This window comes from Pan troglodytes, chromosome 4 (assembly GCF_028858775.2).
Source record: "Pan troglodytes isolate AG18354 chromosome 4, NHGRI_mPanTro3-v2.0_pri, whole genome shotgun sequence".
Taxonomy (NCBI): domain Eukaryota; kingdom Metazoa; phylum Chordata; class Mammalia; order Primates; family Hominidae; genus Pan; species Pan troglodytes.
In genome coordinates this window covers 21863328-21890810 of record NC_072402.2, presented here as the reverse complement: position 1 = coordinate 21890810, position 27483 = coordinate 21863328, and the positions used below count along the sequence as shown (strand labels likewise).

Below are 27483 nucleotides of genomic sequence, written 5' to 3'. Positions count from 1 at the left end.
TAGCTCACTGTAGCCTTGAACTCCTGGGCTCAAGTGATTCTCTCACCTCAGCTTTCTGGCTAGCTGGGACTACAGGTGTGCACCACCATGCCTGGCTAACTTAAAAAATTTTTTTTCTTGGAGACAAGGTCTCAGTATGTTGCCCAGGATGGTCCAGAACTCCTTGTCTCAAGCAATCCTCCCATCTCAGCCTCCCACATAGCTTGGATTACATGAATCTTGGTTTTGTCACTTACTGTGACCTTTGGCAAGTCACTTTTCTGAGTTTTGTTCAGGTATAAAAATATCAATACCTAGCTCACAGAGCAGACATGTGGATCATGTGAGATAAATAACATAAAGTACTTGACGAATAGTAGGGAGTAACCTTTAGGTACCTTACCCCTCCAATTAATATGAAATCATATTAATAACATCAACAGTTTATCCATATTCTATATGGTATCCATTGACACAATTATGATTACTCTATAGTTTTACATTTACATGGGGTACATATGCTTCCATTTAACATTCCTCTTCAAATAATTGTCTGAGTAAAGTATATACTGAATCTTAGTATTTGTGAACACAACTAAGTGCTTTGCTATGCAACCTAGCAAATCCAGAATCTAAAACTTACTAGTTGTTCAAAGTTGATAGGTATTGAAAATTATCTTTTACATGAAATACTGGTATCTTATCTTCTTCACATTTAAGGAAATTGGAGGCCAAAGGCTAAAACGTCCCTTGGTTAAAGATAAAATGCAAGGGAGTGGAGCTACCATGCCCATGGCTTACCTTCCAGTATTTGAATTCTAGATATGTATTTCAAGATAGTGAGGCAGTGTTTCACAAGACAGCTCATGAAACTTCCCTCTACAGCAGTCTCAATTATCATGCCAAAGTGAGTCTCATAACAGAATTTACCTCCAAATTTTTAATAAATCCCTCAGCAAACAGTTGTTCTGGTTGTGTATATCCAGACTTTGGTTGAGAAATGAGAGATGAATGGTTTAAAACTGAAGCCTGCTTATAAGCAGAATTTCTGAGTAGAGAAATCACAATAAAATATCTAATTCCTAGGTTCAAAAGAGCAGCCTGTTTGAACCTACTTGCTTGCTTTCTCTCCTCTTTACCCCTTTCTCCCTTTCTTTTTTTATTTCCTTCTTAGCAGTCTGAATTGACCAAGTTCTAGGACATTTATTGACAAGTCTGTTCCTAGCTATCAACACTTTGATCTTGTCAGAGGACAATCTAACCTCTTGAGTCAGAGTTAGCATGCGGGGGTCAACTTACCTCTATGAGCATGATACAAAGACAGGAAATTCAAAACTTAATATGACTGATATATGACTAAAGTGACATATGATGGTAGAGACAGTTCTACCCTCATGGAATCACCTTTGAGTATAAAAGAGGTCTTGAGAAACCACAATTCTTACCATTGGCTTAGTGGGTGAGCGGTGAGGAGGCAGGAGATACTTTACTGTTTCCTCTTTAAACTCTTAATAGAAGGCTGTTGAGAGGTCCCGACTCAGCAACTTCCTAAGTTACTCAGTTCTTTAAAAAGTTTAAGTGTGACCTCAATTCTGCATAACACAGATCTATAATCTGTCTTCAATTTGGAAAGCCTTATCCTTAGAGAAACTGAGAGAATAATATCACAATAATGGTATCTTAGTTCGACAATGAGATTTTCTCCCATATAGATTAAAAACAGAACCTGGGAACAATCTTCAAGAACATTTTATTGTTTTGATGAGACAATAAAATATGAGCTTATTATAATAACAGTGAGCTACCTTTTCTTCTTCTGGCAGGAAGAGGCAAAGCAAAATATTTTCCAAAGTGGCAAAGTGAACAAGAGCTTCTCTTTGTCCTGTGTATATAGTGTCTAGTTTTAGAAGTGGGATTCCCAGAGCAATGGTTTCTACAGCATGTTGTGAAGGAAGTTGATGATATAGCTTTTGTCTGAGAGTATTAGTTCTGATAAGCTTATGATAGGGAACCAGGTCTCCTCCACTCCTTCTCCCCACTCTCTTTAATTTACCACACTGTAACCAGATAGGGTGCATGTGTGCCTTGGGAGAGTGGGTGGGTCAGGTGGGGTGGCACACACTGAACAAGCAGAGAAGATTCCACAGGAATCCTCTCAAAGGTGAAAACTGTTACATATGCATTACCTTGTTTAGTTTTATAGTAATTGTCCCCTTTGTTTATAGAATATTCTAGTAGAACTTTGCCATTGTGGTGATCACTCCATAGCTATAATGCATACATAGAGCAGATATGAGTTATGTCCCATAATTCTCTTGTCTGTTCAGTGTGCTAGGTATTGATATTTTTATATCTGAATGAAACTGAATCTCAGAGAGGTTCAGCAAATTGCCCAAAGTCATTACAGTTAGTAAGTAGCAAAACCAAGATCCAAACCCAGAACTTTATGACTGCAAAGTCCATGCTCCTTCCACACAGTGTCAGCCTGCCTCATTTGGTAAGGTTGATTGTGAAACAAAGGTGTGATTTATTTTAAGCAGTGAAAGATATACAGTTTGGAAGGAAAGTGGAAGGAATTTGGTCGTTTCTCTTCTCTCCTCTCTTTATTGTCCTTACCTTCTTCATTCTCTTCATCTTCACTTTTGCCATTCTGAGAATAAATAAGAAAGTTCATTCTTGAGGTAGAAAATGGTGGCAAACTATGCAGCTGCCTACTTAAAGAAATATGGGGGAAGCTCCTTGCCATTCACGTGCCATAGCAGCTGAAATTCCCACTATTAGAGAGTTGCTTCTTTGGGAACTTTGTGTATTTTGTCTCTAAAAGTTATCTTTGAATGTGGTAGTTTATGATGTTATTGACACCTTTTCCCAGGATTTTTGTGCCCAATGTAATCATCACAGAACATACTACTTTTGACCGGTAATGAATGAGCATAAAACGTTTAAACAAGCCCATTGTAGACAAAGAACAGAGCAAGTTCTTTGGGAAAGAAAATCTGAAAGGTGTTAGAATTCAGGAAGGAGGATCCTGGCATGCTGCTCTGTGGAAAGTCATCTTAATTTTATTTACATCGACCCAGGGGAAATGAGGCATGTGCAGACCTTAAAATAGGTTTAATTTCAGCTTAGATGTCAGGAAGATGTCAGGAAACCTTTCCTGACTCCCTGAGACCAGGTTGTGAGTCCTTGCCCTGAGCTTTTATAAATATCTGCACTTCCCTTTATCCAGCACGTATTTTGCTGTCATTGTCTGTCCAACTCCATCACTAGACAATAAGTTCCTTGAGACCATTCATTCACTCGAAGAATATTTCCAGTGCTAGTGTAAAGTTCAGAAGAAAATACAGATTAAAATATCCCAAATAGTTGAATCTTTTTTACTTTTAACTTGGAGGTCCTTTTTAGCATGGGAAAAAGTCAAACACACTCTTCTATTAATACTTTAGGATTGTAGAGTTGAGTAGATAATGTGTAGTCATCTTTCAGTAGAAGGCAATGGAGATTTACTAGGAAAATATAAGGGGGGGGTAATAAATATATTTTAAAATGTTTTCAAGGGAAGGCTAAAACTTCTTAGGAGTTTTTCATTTTTGCTAGGTTACTAAGAATGGAATTCATGATCTCACTACTGACTCAAAAAATGTATAGATAGGTGTGTGGTTCAAAGTGTGAAAGATTCAAGGAAAAGCAAAGAAAGCAATAAAGTGCAAGAAATGGAATGTGCAAGTAGAATAATCATAAATGAGTGGGATTTTAGGGTATTGCTAAAATGCAAAAGAGTATCAGATAAGAAGCTACTTGACAATGATTACTTAGAACCAGCAACCTTCCCAAAGATACATTAAGAAGCAAACAACAAAAGCCTCTCATTCAGAAGAATTTTTTTGAGAATTTGCCAGCTCATTACCTGTCTGGAATGACAAAATCTCCTCTTTGTCCTGATCAGTGAAATTGTGTCCTGATTTGACACAATTAAACCTCTGCTGGCCAGATTCTGTCTCAGGACCCCATAATTCATTGTACTTAGTAATCACTTGGCAAATTATCATGGTCATCAACACAAATGGAAATAGATTTGCCTACAGGAAAGGTCATCAGTGAATAATAGCCTGTAGACCAAAGCTCTGTAACCTGTTGCAAGTCTGAGCTACTGCTCGGCCTTGGGTCACTCACATAGTAATTCCTGGCAACTCATCTCTTGCTGTAATACAGAACATAGTAGAAAGTGGATGTCAGTCCATAGACCCCATTATTGGTGAGGTGGGTTAGGGAGGAAGGAGAAGTTGCTGACTGGCAGAAAGACCTTGCTGCAATGTGGATTTACCTCTAAGGAAACCAACCCATCAGCATGAACCTGACAGCAGTGTGCACTGTGGTGCTCTAATGAACAACCCTGAACTACGTTTTTTCCCCTCTCTGTTAAGTAATCCTGCAGGGATTACAAAGATGCTTCTAAGATTTCTATTTTACTTCCTTAAATAAACCTGCAATTTCAGCCTGCTATGAACCATTGAAATTGCCATTTTCTAGGTAACAAATGGTTGCATATAGGCAATTTTACATGATTTAACCTAATTGTTAAATGGTCACACAGATTTGGTGCTATAATATAACTGTGGGAAGAAAGAAAGAATGAAAATGTGAACACCAAATATCTTTTTTTTTTTTTTCCTAAGGAAGCCCGATCGGGTTAAAAGAGAAGGCAAATTCCTTTTAGCTGCAATTATTATTTGTGGAATATCTAATCACATGATGCTGTGAAGTGCACACAATACACAGAAGACACCAACATTAACTTTGAGGAATTTATCTTCTGTATGTGAGGATTTGGGTAAATATAGAACAAAAACAGCGTTTCCATTTTCCCACCTAGCAGACAAAAATGGCTATATTGTAAAGTGCAACTAATCTCTCACAAAGTATACTGATGCCAGTGCCAGCCCTATATACCCAGAAATATCACCCACTGGCCTTATTTTGCTGCCTGCTACAATCCCCTTCCACCCCACTATATTCTAGATATATTAGCCTTCTTTTCTGGACTGATCATGTAATTTGCAAGACCAATGTGAGGCCTCTTGTTAAAAATGTAAGAATTTCATGGTAGTGACAGCAGAGCATTAAACTGGGGCCCTTTAAGCATGAGGGCATGTGTAACACCCAGGTTGCATGCCCATGAAGCCGGTTTTGCTTCTTTCTGTTTCTCACATATGCCAAATTCATTCCCACCCCAGGGCTCTGATAACCTGCTGTTCTCTCTGTTTGGAATGCTCTTCTCATGGCTAAGGTCTCAGCTCAAATGCTTCTTCCTCAGAAAGGCCTTCCTTTACAACTCTGTTTAAAGAAGCCTTATTTTTTTTTGTCACTCTATGTGACATCATATTATTTTGCTTTTTTCCCCAATATTTTGCTCTGCTGGTTTTTTTTTTTTTTTTGCTAATTTATTTATAGACTTATATAAGTTATCTATTTCCCCTCCATTAAAATGTAAATTCCACAACAGGAGGACTTTATCTTGTTCACTCTGTCTTGTTCAGATGGTTCCTAAAACAGTACTTGGTATGAGTAGATGTCCAGTAAATACGTTTTTGATGAATAAATGAACAAACTAGATTATTTACAAGATATTTCTAGTTTATAAAAAGTCTTCACTGGTCTTCAGGTTTTTATGTTTTCCAATAGACTCAGCTAATATACACACATGCACACCAACACACAAATGAACCAATGACTGAAGTTCAAAACGTTAGCCAATCCAATACATCAGAAATGGAACCCTCATTCGGCTGTGATTACTAAGTGATTTATCTTTAGAAATCATACTACATTTTAAAGATCAACCAGCTTTTAAACTTAATTCTACTATGGCTCTCATAACTCAACAATTTTAAAGTAAAAGTCCAAAGTTGGCATATATTAAAATGTTGATTGAAAATATCTTGTAAAATAATTTCTAAGAAAATATGGTAAATGTTTTCATTGCAACTATGCCTATTGTTGAAAACAGAATATAATTATTAAGACATTATTACATGCTATGAGAAAACTGAATGCAGCTATAATCTTCCACAAAGTTAATATTCACTTTAGAGTAGCTATATAACAAAAAAGTCAAAATAATTATACAAGGGCACAAAAACTAGTACTTTGACACCCTGGCAGAAATTGCTATCATGAAATAACCTTGGTTGAATTAACCGGAAGCTCATGTTAGATTACAAAGCCTCCTGCAACATACTAATTTAATTGTATCTTTTGAATTTAAGAGTCAAAGATAATGGCCCCCTAAGACTTGACTTTGCTTTTCATGGCTCAACTGGTTCTGGCTAGAGAGTTGGCACTGCATGCAAATCATCTTTTTTGGTGGTTTCATACTTTATAGCTACAATTAGAAATTAACAAAACAAGTTATAAGCACTGACTGTTGAAGACATTTCTACATATCCAATGAGATATGCAATGCAAACTAAATAGAAGAACATTTGCAATTTAAAATATAATTCTCCATAATGAAAATGTAAAGCAGTCGTTCTGTTTTATTCAGCATGGCAGGTTAGGAATCCCCATGAAGCTACACTGAAGTAAAGAGTAGATTAATAATTTAATTTGGTTCAGAAGTGTGCAATGGGGCACCACAACCTTTTATTCCATAACCAGCTGCTGACCCTAATATGGACGAACCAATTAGACATCTCTATTTCATTGTTGGGTGACCCATCTAAAACTCACCAGGAATTTTCATTTTCGACAACACTCAACAGTCTGAAAGAATCCTAGTTATCCCCCTGGTGGAGATGGTTGATTTGATAGAAGCACACAAAGGAGTTCAGCAAACAGGGGAAAAAACTGCAAGATCATTTTAGACTGTGTTCTGTAAAAGAACATCTTAATATAATGAGCCTTTTTTCAGTCTCCCTTGGCGGAACGTCAGCCCTCTCAGATAACCCCACACAAAGCAAATACTATTCGTCTGAAGTTACATTTGCTCCTTGTTATCACAACTTATGCCACTTAATTCATTATTCAATGAATTCACTTTCTTGTTTATTAGATGCAAGGTAGCCGCTTATCCCTAAAGGCCATGTATGCAAAAGACTGCTTGTAATCCTGTCACTTCAAACCTCTCTAGACTTTTACATTGCTTCAGGAATTAGGAGGAAAGAAGCAAACAACTTAGATTTATTCCTGATGATATTAAATCTGTACATGATGAAAGAAATAAGAAAGAAATGCTAACCTGAAATTTGTTGATTTGGAGAGTGGCCTCAGATGCTATCTTTACATGCAAAAGTTAGTAATTCACTTGCTTCTCATATTGAACACCTTGAAACATTCTTCTTACATTAAAGAGGAATAAATAAAATGCATTTGTTTTTTTGTATAGGTTGTTTGCAAAAAAGAAATAATGTAATACAGTGCACCAACTGTATTTCAAAGATGCAGGCCAACTCGACATTTCATGTGCTGAAAACAGGTATTAAATATACTTTATAATCTGATATCTGATATGTTATTGCATTTGGGTACCACTCTCTAAGTATATTTAATGTTGGAATAAAAACTGAATTGAAAAGTTTTTTCATTATGGATATTTTAAGATTCCTTTTGGTTGTCATTAACAAGACATGATAAATATATTCTGTATAATATAAAGCAATATGACTATTTGAACTCTTCACACAACATAGTATAATGGTCACAGATATTTCAATTTGATTTGGTAATCTTATGCTATTAAAATCATTAAAATGTAAATGAATTACTGAATTAAACACACTTTCACTACACTCTTAGCACAATTAATATTGTATAAAATTATCTGCATAATTATACACAGTATGTTTACATAAAACAGCCAGGAAAGAGCTACAAATCAGAGGCTGAGTGTAAAATATTTTAAGCTGTGTGCTGAAGTCTTCTAAATATGGAAATCTAAGTGGTTGTTTTAGTATTGGTGCTTTATGTAACTGCAGACTGTTCTAAATTTCATGCTTTACTTATTTAAATGCTAAATAACTCTATACCTATTTTTAAAATTCTCATAAATATATATACATGTACATATGTGTGTGTGTGTGTGTGTGTGTGTATATATATATATATAGAGAGAGAGAGTGTATTTTAAACCTGTGTGCATTGTTCACAAAATTAAAAGGAAATTATTTTCTTCAGTTAATTTACATTATGAGTTAACTATTTGAAATTTAGCATTAGTTCATCAACAAAAGCCACAATGAGCATTTTAATGCAGCATAGGATATACAGATAGGCCTAGGACAAAAGACTCAACATCTCCAGAAAATAGGAACCATTTACAGGGAACCTCATTTTATGAATAGAATTGTGACTAATAAAATAATGTTACAAAATTACCTGCAACTATTCTAAGGAAAGAAATACTCTTGAATGCTCACATACCTAGCAACTGTGGATATTATTGTAATTATTGCCATCCTTCACAAGCATCACTCATATTACTATAGTGATGAACAGACTGATTCACCTGAATAATTAACCTTTACTACAGCATAACTACCTTCGGTACAGATTAATGTTTTCTATTCAGCTTAAGACATAAACCTACATGGGAAATCACACTTATTAAAAATGCTGTAAAAATCAATTGTTTCCTACCACTCTGAGGAATTAGTATCAACAATTAATTTGTGCAGTATTTTTAAAAGCTTGTATTCATCTGTCTGTGCCCATTAAACAAGAACAGAATACAGCAAAATGAAATTAACAAAGAATGCTAATAAAATACAACTTTTCTGTTGATATCTTAGATATATAACTTTATTCATTATTGTACAACTCTTGGTTTTTTACATGTGGGAGATTTAAAAAGTCACCCAGTGATTTTTATAGTGCAACCGTATGCTAGATAAAGATATTTAAGCTGTCAGTATAAACTGCTTCTGTTTTCATTTTGCATTTAATTTCAATGCCAGACTCAAGGCATAAATTTTTCATCACCTGCAATGCTATGAATAAAAGATTAAAAAAGGAACTGAGAAGAAATTCTAACACATGCGGTGCATGCAGCACATTGTGCAGACGCAGTATTCATAACTAGATGTTTAATTTCCATCTTTTTTTACATCAGAAACATTATTATTTGGGTTAATACATCATGGAGCTAATTTCCAGTATTTTAGCTTTGCAGAATTCAACTTTACCTAGTTTGAGTCAAATAGGCCATTCATTCTACTTGAAATCTCAAGTATACGCCCTAAGATTTACATGCTACTTTGTTAGCACTGCAGGGTTCTATTACTTTCATATTTCTAGAAAGGGAATATTTCAACATCATATATTTTTGTTTGGTTCCATCCATGAAATACCATGTACATTAACCTTGCCTCAAAGTTCAAAGAACTAAGAATTACTGAAATGGTCCCGCCTAATATCAGTTCCTCATTAAGGCTTGCTTCATGCTATCTGCCGAAAGATATCATCAATCCCAAGAGGTAAAGTTATGAGCTCAGTGTTAAGGCATTTTTTATTTAGTACTTAGGACTCTTTTCTGTAGAACAATGCATCTTCACTGTCACTTTATTAGCCTCCACAGGACTCACAGACTAGAACAATTTCTAATTCTTGCCAATAGACTCTTAGTGAGCAAGAGACTCGTAAGAGCCGTTCCTAATCTCATCAGGAGGGCCTTGGGTTTATTAGCCTTGCCATTCTGAAACTTCACTTTCTCAGGGCAGTCAAGAGCCTGCTGAGGACTACAGGCCTATTGGGGACAGCAAGAGTTATTCCCTTGGAGGTTAATGGCTTCTAATAATGTCTAGCTTATTGTCTTTGGCTCTAATTACTCAAACTAATTTTTATGGTTATAGAAATTAAATATATGGAAAGCTTTGGAAAAAAATAAACCAAACCATATTTTGATACATTATTATCAACATAGTACCCAATTAGCTCAGTTGGTTAGCAGATAGTGCTAATGAGACCTACGTCATTGGTCCAATTCCACAGGGGCCAGTTAGCTTTACTTTGTTCTGTGGTCACAGACGGATACCTCATCCTATCCAGCTGTCTTAAGTGGTATTGGTCACCAAAATAACCAAATGAGAGAGCATGGACGGATTAGTGTAAATCCACCTCTACAACTAGGCTCTAGAGGGCATCAGCATCATTTTTTGTGACAATTGTACAAAAATGAGGTTTTTAAAATGAGACTTTTTGATTTTTTTGCTTATTGTTTATGACTGTAAAGCAAATAATTTATATCTTCAAAACATTTAATGGGCTTTAATGAGCTAGACTTCGTAACATCTCTATGATATTGACAAGTTTAATTAAGCTTACTTTACAGATGAAAAAGCTCAAAACTGAGAGGTTAAGTCACTTGTCTGAGGTCACATAAAATGTCAGGGGTATTTCTCAGATTAGAATCCTGGTCTTCTGTATCTCATTCCATTGCGGTACCCATGAGAGTGCTCTGCCTCTATGGAAACAGCCTGAAGTCACAGTAATATGTCACTATATTATCACATTATTTTTCATTATGCTAGAAGACACAGCTTAGCGAAAAGGCACAGTGAGTCAAGGATTACAGATGTATTTCTCTTTAAGCAACATAAATGTATGGAAATTTGGATTTGCTGAACAGATAAATTAGAAAGTGTCATGTATCACTTAGTCTGTGCTACCTCATATTGTTATTAATCATTTTTTTTGCATAGTCTAACTTCCCAACTAGACAGTAAGCACGAGGACCATGTCTTATATCTCTTTGAATCCATACTAGATATTAATAAATATTTAGTCATGACAATGGCATTTGATTGGAAGGGGATAGAAAAATATATGACTGTGGACCCTACGGAAAGGGTAAAATAGGGGAAGAGATAAGCATCATGACATTGGGAAGGCATGGATTTTTCCTATTGGGCCTGTGTCATTGCAGCAATTTTAGTTTGATGTATTATACAAACAAACTTTATAAGAGTGCCTAAAACATACCCTAGATACCAAGCATGAAGAGGCCTTACAGAGATGACATACTTAAGGAAAATGCTTTCGATGAGGAAAATGCCTAACCAGCAGTGTAGGAGAGGCAGCTTGGCATAGCTATGGAAGGTAGAGATGTCACTCTGTGCAACCCTGCACCACGCCATCAATGGAGATACGGTGTTGTGTGAAAATTAGTTGCTCAGTATTGTGGAAGAGAAAACCACATGATGGCAGGGGAGATGGGCAGAAATATGGTTTTTATTTTTTAAAATTATTAGTCACAAGATATTTTTAAATTGTATGCTTTTCTTATGCCTGAGGTAACCTTGTTTAGGAGAAAGTTGATTTACTTAGAACTTTTCAGAATTATGGCTTTTTTTTTTTTTTTTTTTTTTTTTTGAGACAGGGTCTCACTCTGTTGCCCAGACTGGAGTGCAATGGCATGATCACGTGGAGCCTTGACCTCCCCGGGCTCAGGTGATCCTCCCACCTCAGCCTCCTGAGTAGCTAAGAGTACAGGTGTGAGCGACCATGCCAAGCTAATTTTTGTATTTTTTATAGAGACGAGGTCTCATTATCTTACCTAGGCTTGTCTTGAAGTCCTGAGCTCAAGTAATCTGCCTGCCTCAGCCTCCCAAAGTATTGGGATTACAGATGTAAGCCACCACACTTGGCCAATTATGGTAATTTTGTAAGTTAAAGTATACCTGTAAAGCTTTGTTCCCTTCAGGTAATTGGCTTGAATTTGATTTTGTTAGTGAAGGATGAAGTCAAGGACCATTGGGGTTGCTCTGTAAAATGAGGAGCTGTTTGGGAAATAGGTCTTAACACCAATGTGATTCAAGAAGGAAATGGCAGACACAGCAGAAAACTCAAGATATAATGTGCATATTCCCCACAGATGGACCATCAACAAGTTTTTCATTTTAATGCAGTCATCTCTTTCCTATTCATGTCTCTATTATTAAATCTCTGGTATTGGGGTTCCTCAAAGAATAACCTTCTGAGCTCTATGGGCTGATCTCATCACTAACTCCTATAGCAGTTAGGATAATCACTATCTTTTCTTGTATATGAATATTCTGTGCAAGGTTATTAGAAAATGTAAATTCACTGCTCAACTTTATTTGTTAAAAGCTAGAAAAAATTAAAATCATGTAATGCTTATTCTCAGGTGAAATATAGCACTCACTTTTATGCTGCACAGATTTACAGTATAATTACATAGGCAATATAGTTTAATTTTCATCTTCTGATTTTTAAAGTATTATTAATAAATTCATGTTTGATATTATTTGAGCTTTGATGATAATTTGCCTTCTTCAACATATGAGGAAATGTACTGAACACCCAATATTTCAGGGATGGCTTCTTCCTGCCAGATTAGTGCTTATCAACCTAGGAGGCTTCCAGGGGCCATGAACCTCCTGAAAGTGTTGGCAAGTTCTGGAGGTAGATACGTATGTTACATGTTTCTAGGCAGAGCTCTTCTTAGAACTTCAAAGGAGTTCCTGTTTCAAAAGAGAGGTAAGAACCACTACTCTAAATTTTTATCTTGTGTTCACTTGTAAGAAGTTAATATTCATCTCTCTGTGACAATTAAAGATCTGTCTACCTACCTACCTACCTATCTCGTTCAATTTAGTTGTTTTATAAATTTGTGGAATACTCAAATAAGTGAAAAAATGCTGTATTTTCTTTCTAAAAAGAAAAAAAGGGACACATGTGACAACTAAAAAATTTACACCAATTACAATATTTCCATATGGAGTACTGGGAGAGATTAACAGGGGCAGTTAAAGAAATGTCTTTCCTTCAGATATTTAAGATAAAAATAAATACTCTCTATAAGAGACTTTAGATGTAGTTCCTTCTAGGAAGTAGTTTGCTAGACTAGAACTCTTGGGGTCCTTTCTAGGTTTATGATTTCTTCATTACATGCTTCCAGGATATGTCAGATAATTACTTGTATTCATTGTCAATCAAACACATCACTTCAGACACAGACCATGCTTAACCTATATTTTAAAAAAGAAAACCTGTTTGAACCAAAATACTCCAAACACACATACAAACACATACACTGAAGATCAGATGTTAGAAAAATGAATTCTGTTTAGATTCGTGCCATCAACTTACTTAGTTCTCAAAAGCAAGTTAATCTTGCCAAAAATCATTGAAATGTGCTTTATTTTACTCCCAATTGCCCTAAATTTCTTAAATGCAAAAAATTGGATTTGAGGTTAGTCAAGAGGGTTTCTCAACATATCTAAGATGATTTTAAAAATTATAGATTCTTACATATCCCAGGTCTATACAAACAGAATTGCTAGAGAATAGCCCTGAGAATCTGTAGTGTAACAAGAGACTAAAGTGACTTACGATCATACAAGGTTAGGAAATCTAAAAGGACGTGATATTCTCAGTCTCTTAAGATTTTTGGCATTTGGCTAGTTGGTACATGGTTTTCTTCTGAAGATCTTCAATATACAGTATTATATAAGTCTTTCTAACTAATTTTACCTAAAGGCTGGGAGAATACATTCCCAATCATGAAATGAATTGCTAGTGAGTATGCAACATAGAATTTAAGGAGTTAGTTCAAAATTCTCTTGTCAAGAAATTTAAGGAATCTAAATAAATACAAACACACAAATGTGGGTATTTTTAAATATAAAAAGAAATATGTATGGAGCACGTGTATGATGTTAAAATGAATAACAGCTTTCTTTATTGTCCTTTAAAAATCAGTAATGATTTCAAAGGCATTGATAAGCACAGGGTCAGCATCTTTTTTCAGTCATGCTCTTGGGGAAACATTAAATTCATATGCTCTTCTGGACAACTGTTTCTATTTGGATGTCACAAAAAAGTTTTTAATTCAAAAGAGGAAGAGGAAGGGTATTGGTGGAAATTTATAAAAGGTTTAGGAGAGTTTATTTTTTTATCATTAACAAAACTGAGAGTCAAGACGCCTTCTGTTTCTAATCATTTTTCTATTAACTTGGACTTCTTTTCCCCTAACCTGAAAGTGGGAGGTGAAGTCTTATGCTTAGTTCTGTGGAGGCATTTGCCAATAGAATAAGGCATTTGCCAATAGAATAGAATAATGTGGAGGCATTTGGCCACTTGGAGAATAGATCTATGGCCAAAAACATTGTTAACAATGGATATTTTTGCCTTGGGTTCTGTTTTTCCCCCAGCAACATCAATAGTATATTTAAAATAATATACACTTATATATAAAGGAGAAACTATAAATATAGAAGTAAATGCAATTTTAGTGACACATAAAATAAATAACTCTACTAACAAATACTGATGTTTCAGAAACAAAAGTATATGATTTCAGGTCTACATCACAGAAAAGTGATTGCAACTAAGCTACAAAGCAATACCAAAAGTTTTAGAGATGACCTAATGGTAAAAAGACAACTTTCTTAGTTTCTAAAAGGTAATGACTAGACAGGATGATCTAATTCCAGATTGTTCTATATGCTGTAAATGCTACAGAGTGGTTGTTATTGCATAAAAATGAACCACTTTATTATAAATAGAAGGTTGCTATGCCATTTTGGGGTAATCTCTCACGACTCCATTGGTAGCTCCATGCTGGTTGGTATGTAATGTAGTTCATTCAATTATTATTTAAGGTAAAATGCTGAATTGTTCATGTAAATTCAACTGCCCCTTTTAGTAAAGTATGCAGATTAACTTTTCCCAATTTGGTCCACTCCAGGGAGTAACTTTCAATTTTGCTAGGTAGTTAAGTGATTTTTCATTTGTAGTGTTATATGAACATTATTAAGAGAATTCCTGCAGTTACAGAACTCATACTTGGAGTTTCTTCTAAATTTTGTGTGCCAACTTATTTAAATTATTAAGACTGAAATAGCTTTGATCTCAGATCATTTTATAATCATTTTATCTGTAACAGGGAAGTTTGGCTCTACTGTTTCTTTACAGTAATTTTGTTATGCACCATATTCAAGATTCACACTTTCAGTGAATTGAAAAGTGATCATCTTCCCAGTTTATTTGTAAGCCTGTAGGCAACTTATTAGTAAGGTGAATTTTAGAATGCCCTCAGTAAGAATGTAAAATAACTCATGAAACACACAGTGTATTGTGTAACACTACTGTTAAACAAATTGCCTAAGTTTCAGGGAGACTTAACATGCTTGCCTGTGCTCTCCTTGTTGATCCCTAGCAGTATTTTCCTCTATAGTCTATTAGTAAACTGGAGACTCAATGTTTTAGACTCCTGAGAATGACTTTTTTGTAGTTTCCATTATACAATAAATTATTTTTCAACATACTTTTTTGGAGTGGTTCATTTATTTATATGACCTCAAGCCTTGGGAAAGATTAAATTAAGGATAAAGTTTTACATCAGCTTTGGTGCCTTTCTCCTGCAGCAATCTAATTTATATTATCTTTAAAAATCTATCATATAAATATATTACTATGCATAATCTAAGCAGTAGCATTGCTAATATTTTTATATTTATAATTATTTATTCACTTCAAGTCACTCAGCATGCCATTAATGGGCCATGTGGCTGAATATCCTAATTTGCCCTTGTGACTTATAATTAGTTTAAGTGGAAGTTCAATATAAAGTATTTTGAAGTTTATAAGAATTATTTTTTCTGTTACATGCATGTCCATAGATATAAAACTCAAAGATTTTCTTTCTTTCATAATATACTATAATATGGTTACAAGTGCATTGAAATTCATCTTGTTAGAATGGTAGTAATATATCCCACCAGGACTACTGTTCCTAGTAGCAATTTAAAATAATTATTGTGAGACTTGATGCTAGACATCAGGTTTGCAATAGAATTACAATGAGGGAAGTGTATTAGAGACAAAACATTGCTGGAAGAAAACTTCATAATGGCGCAATTTGGAACTAAGCCTCAATTTTACAGTAATAGATTCTCTTTATGATGGCACAAAGGAGTGAATGCACTTAGCAAATTTAAATCTATTATTAGTCACACTTTGTGGATTGCAGTGCAAAAAGGAGAAAAGAAATTAGCTTTTTAAGTATGTTCTTACATAAAACAGGTTCCAGTAAGAACAGTCTTATATAAAACCTCCTTGTTAGAGTTCAGAAGCACTGTCAGTCTTCGTAACATCAGGGAGTTGTCCAGGTTTAAAAGTCTTTCCAAAACTAGTTCTGGAGGTCTCTTATTTCAGATGATAAGTTTCTGAAGTCAGAATATGTTCCACATCAGTATATTTCTTATTTACAGAAATACCATATAGAACAAGAAAGACAGTTAATTTGGTCTCTGCTGCTTATTGTAATTTTTCTTCTTGAATGAAGAGGTATTTGCAGTTCACATTAGTACTATATCTGCCTTTAACATGATTTCAATTACAGTGAAGAGAACTCAGCAGCATTAAGTCGGTGTGATGTGGCACTCAGCTAAAGTAACAGGAGTTGCAAGTGGCAATTTTGCAAAGGAAAACAACAGCAAGAATTCAGTGACATTTTTAGTATAAAATCAAAACACCAAAAATCTAAGCTTCCATTTTCAAGTTAATTAAAATGTTATATTTTTTGTTTTAATCATGGTCCATTTTTCCTATCTCATCTGAAAATAATACAGGGTAGAATATTTGATAACAGCAAAATTCAGTTTTAAAATAACATGCGGTCAGGTGCAGTGGCTCACACCTGTAATCCCAGGACTTTGGAGGCTGAGGTGGGAGGATTGCTTGAGCCCAGGAGTTCGAGACCAGACTGGGTAACATAGTGAGACCACCATCTCTACAAAAATATTTAAAATTAGCTGGGCCTGGTGGTGCGTGCCTATAGTCCCCGCTACTTGGGAGGCTGAGGTGGGAGGAAAACTTAAGCCCCACAGGTCAAGGCTGCAGTGAGTCAAGATTGCACCATTGCACTCTAGAGCCAGGTTGATGGAGTGAGAGTCTGTTTCAAAAAAATTAATTAAAAATAAATAAATAAATACATACATACATAAAATAACGTGTAATCTTTCCATAATGTTATTGACTGGATACATAGGGATGCAGCTGTAATCCTTAAGAAATATTAAATAAAATTCCTGAGATGTTTCACTTAATTATTTCTCTGTGAAAAAGAATGAAAACACCCAGTTGCATTGAGAAAGGTCGACCTTAAATGAAAATAGATGTTGGTAGATTGAGAGATAAGAAAACAAGAACAAACTGATAATGGTCACCTTTAAAATGAAGTTCTACGTAGCCTTAATAGGGTAATTATAAATAAATAAAATAGTCTAGTCTCTTCCCTAAACCAAATTTATTCTTCCTCAGGAGCTCTCCATCTTAGTGAACCAATCTATACTGTTGTCCAAACCAGAAACCTGTGTATCATCCCTGAACATATCTCTTCCCTCTCTCACCCAGCCAGTCTCCAAGTTCTACTTCCTATTTCACAAACATGTTCATTTCCATCTATTCCCACTGCCACTGTCCTAATTCAAGCCACCATCCCATCATTTCTGTATAGTATTAAACAGTCTCCTGGTTGGATTTTTTCCTTCCCTGATTCAATCTATTCTCCATTTTACAGTAGGACAGATCCTTCCAAACTATTTCATAAAAATGATAAAGGAAAATACTAATAAATATGAGTATATAAATTTCTTTTAAAAAATCTCCTCAGAAGAAAATACCCAAATAAAATAAAATAGGTCATAAAGTGGGAAAAATATTTGCAATACATATAGCAAAGAGTTAATGTTGCTAATCAATAAAGAATTCTTACAAATCCTAAAAGAAATATAGGCAAAGGAATTAAGCAGCCAATTTACATAAAAAGAAAATGGATTATAAGAATATAAAAAGATGCCTAACTTCATTCCTAAAGGAAATACAAATTAAAATTAGATATTTTTAACCTATCAAATTGAGAAAGATTTAAAAGTTTGAAAATGTGGGGAAAAGAAGCCCTGTCATATACTATTGATGGGTATATAAATTAGCATAGCCTCTTTGAAAGGAAATTTGGAATACATGATAAAATTTAAACATTTTTATCTATATAAAAATTTAAATAATAGTTATGTTTAATCAGGCTTTTACACTTACAGAAATATACCCAGAAATATTAGTATACCTACACAAAGATAAACAAATATGCAATAACTTTTACATTTTAGTAAAAATGGAAGATAAATATTCATCAGTTTGGTTTCAGTTAAATAATTTATGGGAACCCATATCATTCTGGAATATTAGGAAGTGGTTAAAAAGAGTAAGATGGATCTTCATGTAGTCATATGGAAAAATCACTATGTTATACTGTCAAGTAGAAAAAGTAAGACAACAGTTCGTTCGATATGCCTTATTTGTGTAAAAACGTATATGTTTGTGTATCTATGTCCCTTTATTAATTTAAGGATACATACACATCTCTCATTGATGGAAATGGTGATGAAGGGCTTTCTAAGTGAGGGTAAGAATGTAAGCACGACTGTGGGGGTAGGGGGCTGTATGAAGTGGAGATATAGTTTCCCAGAAAATTTATTTCCTTCTTTGTGCCCCTCAAAGGGAGACATAGTCTTCTCTACCTCCGCACCCTAGGCCTACTCCATTTCAGACCCAGTCTAGTGTTACTATGCTCCCTAGAAATGGACACCCAGAAGCCAAACTAGAAGAGGTTCCCATTGTCCTCTGTGAAGCTTGGGACAGAAACATTGCTGAGCTATACATACTGCCCCAAACTGTCCAGCTTTCAGGGTGGTTTTGTTAGGTTCTAGACCACTAGGTACTTCAGAAGTCTTGAAAGAAATATAAAAACCAAGACATCCAACCAGAAAAAAAATAGCATAGGAAGACCTACTGGTTTTCTAAATCTAGATGTAGCAACACAAATGTTCTCTGACTCATTTTTTTCTTTCAATTCTGGTAACCAAGTTCTCAAAGATTCTTTCTACCAAATGGTCTGTCAGATGTGCCCCTTTCACTTCACCTCCATGACCCATCTCCTGAACCTAGGCCTCGTTATTTCCTGTTTGGAGAAACATTTGACCTCTTACTTCATTCTTTCCCACTTAAGATCCATTTTCTCCTAACACCTGCCAGAACAGGATTCGTGTGTTTTGGCACTCCTGCTTCCACTCCATATGCTTTCTACATTGGTGATCATTTGCTCCCATTTCTTCAACAATCACCTGTACGTGAATGACTCCTGAGTGTATGTTTTAGTCCTGAATTTTCTTCTGAGTTTCCAACAGGAAACTCAACACATCCCCAAACAAACTTGTTCTCTTTCGCCAAGACCTTTTTCTTCAATGTCTCTCTCTCTCTCTTTTTTTTTTTTTTGCACTATTGTTTAACACATTTTTACAAATTCTTCCACCAAATATTTCCAAATTGCTCTCTTTTTATGCCTGTTGCCCTGCAGAGATTCTAGTCCTCAGCATCTCCAGCTTGGATACGTCCACTTTTGTAACTACTGTTTTCCAGGCCTGCAGCATCTCCACCTCCGGACCATCCTCAGATCTGCTAGGATAGCCTCATAAGAAGAAGCCTCAGTGAATTATGAAAGTACAGAATATAGGGATCATTGGTACCTGAATCTAGTTTGAGGTTACCAGTCTTAACTCCAACCACACTGTTCTTTACTTCTACCTTCTCACCATAATGAACCACTCTTTATTTTCAAACTGTGCCAGGTTTTTCCATATCACGGTGCCCTTGCCAGTGCAATGTCCCCAACCCAGAATATGCCTCTCCCACATCTATCTGGCCAATTTCTATTATTCCTCTTATTCAATCTCATGAGTCATCTCTTAACGTACAATCTTTTCTGTCTGCCCCCAAGCTGAATTGATTGACTGTTCATCTGCATTCTGATAACACATTAAACACACATACAATAATGTGTTCTGATCAGCCGGTTAGGATCTTTACTACTATTTGATTGAAGCACAAGATTGGTTCAGTGGCCAAACTTTAAGTTCAATAGTTAAACAATAAGTTCTTCGATTCCTTGAGTGCCTAGCACCATGTTTGGTACATGGTAATCTCTTAGTACATGTGTGTTAAATGAATGAATAGATAACCTTCTATGGCTTGTTTTTCTGCATCGAAGTTAACTTTGTCAGACTGGCAATTAAAGAACTCTTTCAAATCGTCTGTTCCTTTCCCAGTATAATTTTTTCTTTATCTTTCAAGCCTCAGAAACAGGACTTCATGCCTCATGTACATCATAAATATCTTTTATTTGCATTCATGTCTATTTCTGAACTTTTGCTTACACTATTTCCCTTACTTGGAAAGAGTTCCATCTCCCAACTGTATAAAAATCTAAATACCTGTCTCCTCTCAACTTATAACTCTCTGCATTTTCTGTAGGTTGTGTACTAATTTTGCATTCCCTTAGATCTACATGGTTTATATGACATGTTTCATTACACATACATACACATACTTTTTTTTTTTTTTTGGCAGGGTCTTGCTCTGTCTCCCAGGCTGGAGTGCAGCGGCATGACCTTAGCTCACTGCAACCTCTGCCTCCCAGGTACAAGTGATTCTCATGGCTCAGCCACCTGACTTGCTGGGATTACAGGCGCATACCACCATGCCTGGCTAATTTTTGCATTTTTAGTAGAGATGGGGTTTTTCCATGTTGCCCAGGCTGGTCTTGAACTTCTAGCCTCAAGTGATCTGCCCGCCTCGGCCTCCCAAAGTGCTGGGATTACAGGTGTGAGCCACTGTGCCCGGTCCATACACACACATTTTATTCTATAGGTTCAGCAATATGAAATTGCCAATATTCAAGCTTGCCTACAAAAATAACAATTTCATGTCATTCAACTTAATTATAAATTTTTGAAGGCAGGTTACTATGTCATAACGTTTTGCTTTGTCTTTTAGTTTAATGTTATCATTGGCACTATTCTATGCAGACAGTAAGTCAGTGATTCTCAGAGTGAGGTTTGTGGACCGTTGTCAGTCCCAAGACCATTTCAGGCATTTATAAAATCAAAGCAATTTTTATACTACTACTAAAATGTTCGCCTTTTTCACTGTGTTAAAATTTGCACCAATGGTAAGTAAAATCGCTGATGCCTTTGCAGGGATCAATGCAGTGGGATCACTCTACTAGTACTCATTGTATTCTTCACTGCCACGTACTTATATTAATACTTAAAAAATAGGCCAGGTGCGGTGGCTTACACCTGCAATCCCAACACTTTGGGAGGCTGAGGCAGGCAAATCACCTGAGGTCGGGAGTTTGAGACCAGCCTGGCCAACATGGTGAAACCCTGTCTCTAGTAAAAATACAAAAAAATTAGCTAGGTGTGGTGGCACATGCCTGTAATCCCAGCTACTCAGGAGGCTGAGGCAGGAGAATTGCTTGAACCCGGGAGGTGGAGGTTGCAGTGAGCCGAGATTGTGCCATTGCATTCCAGCCTGGGTGACAGGGCGAGACTCCATCTCAAAACAAGCAAACAAACAAACAAACCTTAAAAAATAAAAGCCAGTCTCAGGAATGCCCTTATGAAGCAGCAAAAACAAAATCAATTTTATTGAATCTTGATTCTTGAATATACATCATTTTAATATTCTGTGTGACAAAATGAGAAGTACACATAAAGCATTTCACTGCATACCCAAGTACAATGGTTGTCTAGAGGAAAAGTACTTGTGTGACTGAGTGGAAGGCTGAAGTAGCCACTTTTGTCATGGAATACCATTTTTTACATGAAAAAACAACTGACAGGTATTTGGCAGATATTTTCCCTGAAATTAACATAGTAAAACTGTCATTTCAAGGAAAACAACTGACAATATTTGTTGCCAATAATAAAATTCAAGCATTCAAGTAAAATCAGAATTTTGGAAAACTTTGTATCTGCTACCATAAACTTTGACAGCTTCTTAATATTTAAAGACTTTTCAGATGAGATCAGTGGTGAGATTAACATTTACAATTTCTGTGATATTGTGTAATGAAATGTATCAACATTTGAAGATCTGTATAACTCAGTAAGCAAATATTTTCCAAATTAACAACTCATGATGTCACTAAATCTTCTGTGGTAAAAGACCCATTCAAAGTACAAGATATCATTTCAGATTTTTGTAATACATTGCAACTAACCTTTAAGAAACTACCATTTGTTGAATTTTGGTGTTGTATTAAAAAAAATCCACAGTGATCTGAAGGGGTAATAAAAATATTCCTTTTTTATCCAATTACATTTCTGTGCGAGGTCATATTTTCTTCATATCCTTCAACCAAAGCAACATATGAAACAGATTCAATGCAGAAGCAGACATGATAATCCAGCTATGTTAAGCCAGACATTAAAGAGATTTGCAAAACTGTAAAGGAATGCCACTCATCACTAATTTTTTGTTTTGGAAAATACAGTTTTTTTTTAGTAAAACATTACTTATGTTAATATGTAATTGGTTTATTGTTATTTTCAAGTGAATTCAGCACATTTAAACTTCTCAGTTTTAATTTCTAAAATGATAAATGTTAATCAAAATAATCTACATAAACAAAAGTTCTCTGGGGTCCTCAATAATTTTTAAGAATGTATAAGAGTCCTTAGTCCTTAGGGCCAAAAATTTGAGAACCACTAAAGTAGATGTTCAATAAATATCTGGTAAGTTAATGAATCCCATGAAGCAATATAAAGGAAGCAAGGAAGGTGTTGTTTATACAAGCCTAGTTAGGTGACTGGGTGGTCAGTTTTCTGTTCACTCTGTCTCAAATGCTTGAATATTACCATACTTGTCACCACACTGAGAAGTATGTAAGTATTAAATCCTTTCCAGGAAGCAATGAGGTGTTCCACTGGAGACAAATCAACCGAAGCTCAGTTACAAAAGGAAGCAATAGAGAAGGTTTGAAAATATCATTGCAGATGTGGGTGGGTGAGTTAGCCAGTGGATTTTAATGAGACTGATGGTCAGGATTGTTGGCTTATTTGAGATTGTGATTATGAATTTATAGTGGACTCAATCAACATATTTATTGAGCACTCTGTACTGGAGCATCACTTCCTCTGGTGGTCTTCCTAAACTCCTTAAATACAGGTTGCTTTCCTTCCATCAGGCATATAGCCTTGAGCACAAGGTTCAAACCTTAACAGTTTTTAAGACAATGGGGAGTGAAACCGTGTGTATCACTGAGCCAGATTAAGAAAGACCCACTCATCATTTTTTATGGCTGCATAGTATTCCATGGTGTATATGTGCCACATTTTCTTAATCCAGTCTATCATTGTTGGACATTTGGGTTGGTTCCAAGTCTTTGCTATTGTGAATAATGCCGCAATAAACATACGTGTGCATGAGTCTTTATAGCAGCATGATTTATAGTCATTTGGGTATATACCCAGTAATGGGATGGCTGGGTCAAATGGTATTTCTAGCTCAAGATCCCTGAGGAATCGCCACACTGACTTCCATAAAAAATGATGAGTTCATGTCCTTTGTAGGGACATGGATGAAATTGGAAATCATCATTCTCAGTAAACTATCGCAAGAACAAAAAACCAAACACCGCATATTCTCACTCATAGGTGGGAATTGAACAATGAGATCACATGGACACAGGAAGGGGAATATCACACTCTGGGGACTGTGGTGGGGTGGGGGGAGGGGGGAGGGATAGCATTGGGAGATATACCTAATGCTAGATGACGAGTTGGTGGGTACAGCGCACCGGCATGGCACATGTATACATATGTAACTAACCTGCACAATGTGCACATGTACCCTAAAACTTAAAGTATAATTAAAAAAATAAATAAATAAAATAAAATAAAAACAAAGAAAGACCCACTCAGTGGTAAGTTAATCACACCCAAGAGAGTTAGTGGTTAAAATTACAACTTTTCATATTACTAGACCTCAACTTTCCCTATTATACTTCGTCATATCAATTACCACTCCTTTATGAATTTATTTATTCAGAAATATTTATTTTGTGCCAAAGTATGCCAGGTTCTTGACTACTTCCGCAATTACCTCCCTCCTCCCCAGGTACCTCTTTGCTCCTTACATGAGCATTTTCTTGTTTCATTTTTACGTTCTCTTTTTTTCCCTCTTTGTTTCTGTATTTCAGAATGGGAAAGTAGCATGCCTATAGCTTTGATTCATGGACAGATAAATATGTTAAGTTTGCAGGTAACATTCATTAGGACCCACAATTAGGCAAAGTAGAAGCAGTCTATGCAGCCTGTGTTACTGCAATACCCACACAGACGTGGGATATAATATGTATCATTCTTTAATGGTTTCTGTATGTTCTCAGTAGCCTGTCAATTTTTATGTTAATTTCTGTGATTTAGTCACCACATTTGTTTATTCAATAAACATGTGTTGGACCGAAAAAAAAACAGAAGCAAGATTATTCTTTTAAAATTGCAATTAAAAGAGGACTCACAGAGTAGATACCTCCTTCAGCTTGCACTGGTTCTGAATATCAAGTGAGATTTTTAAGAAAAATTCTCAGACTTCCCTTCAATTGGCTTTAGAAAGTATCAGTTATGAACATTACTATCATGGTATGTTTTCTGGAAGTCTGAATCACAATACTGGAAAGTAGCCAGTTTACTAGCATTGAAGCTGAGCTGTCACACACAACTCTGGGCGGGCTGGGTGTTGGAAATGGTGGCAGCAGAATACACAAGCAGCTGCTGCATGGTGAAGTGGGGCAACTGCAAGAGGAGGGAGCGGGAGCAATACTTCAAGAGGGCACTGGATTACAATTTCAAAATAATGTGGCAAAGTTGTTGGCTGCTGAGAAACCACAGCAGCAGACACAGACTGGTTTGCTATGCCACAAATAGAAACAGTGGCTCTTTTTGAGCAAAGGCAGTGGGCCAAATGAGATGAAGAGACCACTAGCAGCTGCAGCCCCAAATCAAAGGAGAATCTTTAGAATGTATTCTATGAGAAAAGGATTACTGGTCATGCTCTGCCTATCTATTGAGTTACACCTGCACAGATAGACATCAGGAGCCCAATCTTGAAAAATGCATTACTCTGATGGATAAATGGCACCCAGTTTCTCACTAAGCATCTTTTTCTCTGAGAGTTCCTCCTAATATTTGATTTATATCTCTTATGGAATAGATGTTTTCAACCTGGCATTCTGGTTGTTCTTGTGCAACCTTGCTTCTTCCATCTCCAGTATAAACTGGAAGCTGCTCATATGCCCCTCAAATTCCACAGCACAGTGTCATGTGCATAATAGGTGCTCAATATTGTTGAATAAAGGAAGCATAAAAACTGTCAAAAAAACTGTCATCCTATCTTTATTCATCTATTTTTTTCATCTTGCAAATATTTATCCAGTCCCTATTACATACCAAGTAATATGCTAGTTTACATTGGTTATGTTAAGATGAACTAGACTATGGTTCCCCTAAAGGTGCCATAGTTAAATAATCAAAATTAGTCTCTTTACTGAGAGCTCCATAAAGACATAATACATTACGTTGTCATCAGTTAAAATAATGGGTTATAAGATAGTATTTGAAAGCCTCATAGTAACCTCAAAACAAAATCATACAACAGATACACAGAAAATAAAAAGCGAGAAATTAAAACATGCTACCTTAGAAAATGAACTTCACTCAAATGAAGACAGGAAGATGGAAAGAAGGAAGAGAAGACCACAAAATAACCAGAAAACAAATAACAAATGGCAGGAGTAAGTCTTTACTTATCAATAATAACACTGAATGTAAATGGACTAAATTCTCCAGTCAGAAGACACAGAGTGGCTGAATGGAATTTTTTTAAAAAATCCATCTATCTGTTGCTATAAGAAACATATGGAAATTAAACAATATGTTTCTGAGGGACCAGTGGGTCAATGAAGGAATTAAGAGAGAAATTAGAAAATTTCTTGAAACAAATGAAAATGGAAACACGACATACCAAAACCTATGGGATACAGTGAAAACAGTACTAAGAGGAAAGTTTATAGCAATAAGCAGCTACATCAAAAAAGTAGAAAAACTTCAAGTAAATAACCTAATGATGCATCGTAAAGAGCTAGAAAAGCAAGAGCAAACCAAACCCCAAATTAGTAGAAGAAAAGAAATAGTTTAGAGCAGAAATACATGAAATTGAAACAAAGAATACAAAAGATCAACAAAAACTTGCTTTTTTAAAAAGTTAAACAAAATACACAAACCTTTAGCCTGGCTAAATAAGAAAAAAAGAAGACCCAAATAAATACATTCAGAAATGAAAAAGGAGACATTACAGCCAATACTGCAGAAATTCAAAGGATCATTAGAGGTCACTATGAGCAACTACATGCCAATAAATTGAAAAACTTAGAAGAAATAAATAAATTCCTAGACACATATAACCTACCAAGATTGAACCACAAAGAAATCCAAAACCTGAACCGAACAATAGTAAGTAATGAGATTGAAGCTGTAATAAAAAGAACAAAACTGGGGAACTGCATTAGCTGACTTCAAATTATACAGTAGAACTATAGTAACCAAAACAGTATGGTATCAGCATAAAGACAGACACATAGACCAATGGAACATAATTGAGAACCCAGAAATAAATCCACATATCTAGTGAACTCATTTTCAATAAAGGTGCTAAGGATTTACATTGGGGAAAGGACAGTCTCTTCAATAAATGTTACTGGGAAAACTGGATATCCATAGGCAGAAGAATAAAACTAAGCCTCTGTCTCTCACCACATACAAAGAACAAACATGAAGGTTCAGGAATATCCTGAGCAAAAAGAACGATGAGGGATTCTACCCACAGAGACTGGAACATATTATAAGGCCATAGTTTTTGGTGCATGCATTATTGGTACATGAATAGAGAGACAAACCAGTTTCCATTATGGAACATAATGGAGCATTCAAAATGGGAAATTCAAAAGCAGACTCTGATATATTGAGATTTAGCATAAGAGAAAGGACCAATGGAGAAGGGGGGAATTTCTTATAACAATCTGAAAGTAAGGATAACTCATTTTACTATGACTCAATAGTCAGAAAGAAAAATACAGACACATATAATGATGTAAATAAATGTATGTATGGAGATAAAACAATATAGGAAGGGGAAAATAGAGTTTTGGCATTGCTCATAAAGAATGAAATCACAAATATAAAAGGTGCAGATATCATGGGTTGACAAGATATTAAGTCTCAATCTGGCTTATATCCACAAAGTTGGAATAATATTTTCCCCAAACTCTGCATTAATGGGTAGTACTGACCTGAAGGGAAATCTATTGCATTGGAGAAGAAAAATGTATTTTTTTTTAGAAAAATGTATTAATAGAAGTATTAAGTGTATGAAATATATTTTACTAGACAATTTGAAAAGGTATAATTTGAAATTATATCATTGTGCACAACAACAACAAATCACATCAAAATGGACTAAAGACTTAAATCTAAGACCTCAAACTAAAGAAAACATTATAAGAACTCTCCAGGACATTGGACTGGGTAAAGATTTCTTGAGTAATACCCTATAAGCACAGTCAACCAAAGAAAAAATGGACAAATG

At 35.5% G+C, this 27483-nt stretch overlaps 1 protein-coding gene and 1 long non-coding RNA gene across 4 annotated transcripts in view; one reads left to right on the top strand and one right to left on the bottom strand.

Annotated features, from left to right (window-relative positions):
• Positions 1–27483, bottom strand: part of KIAA0825 — a 462961-nt gene that overhangs the window by 92012 nt on the left and 343466 nt on the right. The window lies entirely within an intron of this gene.
• The window catches only part of LOC104006367 (uncharacterized), a 215923-nt gene that overhangs the window by 133492 nt on the left and 54948 nt on the right, over positions 1–27483 (top strand). For 2 of the 3 annotated variants that reach the window (XR_010156855.1, XR_680061.5), the window contains one exon: positions 7364–8709. The exons of the other annotated variant lie outside the window; for it this stretch is intronic. This is a non-coding gene — a long non-coding RNA (uncharacterized LOC104006367). Of the gene's footprint in view, positions 1–7363; positions 8710–27483 lie in introns of those variants that run through there. 3 annotated transcript variants of the gene reach the window in all.